The sequence below is a fragment of the Orycteropus afer genome, unplaced genomic scaffold (assembly GCF_000298275.1).
Source record: "Orycteropus afer afer isolate SDZICR_OR568_19922 unplaced genomic scaffold, OryAfe1.0 scaffold00338, whole genome shotgun sequence".
Taxonomy (NCBI): Eukaryota; Metazoa; Chordata; class Mammalia; order Tubulidentata; family Orycteropodidae; genus Orycteropus; species Orycteropus afer.
In genome coordinates, this window is record NW_006921925.1 from 1,868,343 (window position 1) to 1,870,342 (window position 2,000).

Genomic DNA, 2,000 nt, shown 5'->3' on the forward strand with positions numbered 1-2,000 from the left:
TACCAGGGACACAAAAGACTTGTACAAAGAAAACTATAAAAAACTACTTCAAGAAACCATAAGAGAACTACATAAATGGAAGAACATCCCATGCTCATAGATAGGAAAATTGAACATTGTGAAAATGTCAATTCTACCCACAGCAATCAATACATTCAATGCAATCCCAATTCAGATCCCATCAACATACTTTAGGGATATGGAAAAAACAATCAGTAACTTTATATGGAGGGAAAGAGACCTCGGATAAGCAAAGCACTATTGAAGAAGAAGAACAAAGTAGGAGGTCTCACACTGCCAGACCTCAAAACCTACTATAGAGCCACAGTAGTCAAAACCACCTGGTATTGGTTTCATGACAGATACATAAACCAATGGAATAGAATTGAGAACCCAGAAATAGATCCATCGACCTATGGTCAGCTGATTTTTGACAAAGGGCCAAAATCCATTAAATGGAAAAGAGAATGTTTGTTTAAAAATGGTGGTGGCAAAACTGGAGATCCATTTGCAGAAAAATGAAACAAATTTGTGCCTCACACCATTCACAAAAATGAACTCCAGATGGATCAAAGACTTAAATGTGAAATCCAAAACTATAGAGTTCCTCAAGGAAAAACTAGGGACAAATTTAAGGGCCATAATATATGGCATAAATAGACTATCAAGCATAACTCAAAATGCAGCAGAAGAGAAACCAGATGATTGAGACCTTCTAAAGATTAAATTTTTGTGTGCTTCCAAAGACTTCTCCGAAAGAGTCAAAAGAGAACCTACAGATTGGGAAAAAATATTTGGTAATGACATATCTGACAAGGGACTTATCTCTAGAATTTATAGAAAACTTCATCACCTCAATAAGAAAAAGACAAACAATCCAATTAAAAAATCGGCAGAAGACATGAATAGACATTTCACTAAGGAGGGTATTCAAGTGGCCAACAAAAATAAGAAGAAATGCTCATGATCATTAGCTATTAGAGAGATGCAAATCAGAACAACAATGAGATACCATCTTGCTTCAGCACTAGTAGCAAAGTTCAACAAGACAGAAAATAACAAATGCTGGTGAGGATGTGGAGAAACTGAGACTCTCATACACTGCTGATGGGACTGTAAAATGGTAAAACCATTGTGGAAAGCAGTATGGCGATTCCTTCAAAAGTTGGAACTAGAAATACCATTTAACCCAGCTATTCCATTACTAGGTATATATCCTAAAGAAGTGAGAGCCATGACAAAGAACAGACACATGCACACCCATGTTCATTGTAGCACTATTTACAGTAGCCAAAAGATGGAAACAACGTAGGTGTCCATCAGCTGAGGAATGGATATCCAAACTATGGTACATACACACAATGGAATACTATGCAATCCTAAAGAAAAATGCAGAATCTGCAAAACATCACATAACGTGGATGAACTTGGAGGACATTATGCTGAGTGAAATAAGTAAATCACAAAAGGACAAATATTGTATTAGTCCGTTATTGTAATAGTCAAGGAAACGCTTATCCATGGAAGGTCATTTTCTTTGTTGGTTACCAAGTGTGGGAGGGGAGGGGAGGGAATACTGTTAGATATATAGAGATAAGTTTTGATTTGGGTTAAGAAAAGGGCAATGTACCAAATGTGAGTGACCAATATAGTGGCATTGAGGAAGAGAAAGACATAGAGAGGTACGTGGAAGTACAGATAACAAAGATGAACCCTGTTGCACATATAGTACAGTGTGCTCAGTGAAGGCAAACATGGTTATATGGGTGGATAGATGGGTGGACAGGCTGAAATATTAGATATGTACATGAAGTGGAGAGTGCACTCAAGAACATATATAGGGTTGGCAGACAGTGGCCCAATAACTTTATGTGTATGATCTGAATTCCCAGGTGTATAATGGGGCTGACAAGGGGCAAGGTTGTAGTCACTGCTTGGTCACAGCCAGCTACCCAGAGAGACCAAGTAGTTGAACCTGTGGGCTCGGGACATAGTCGCAG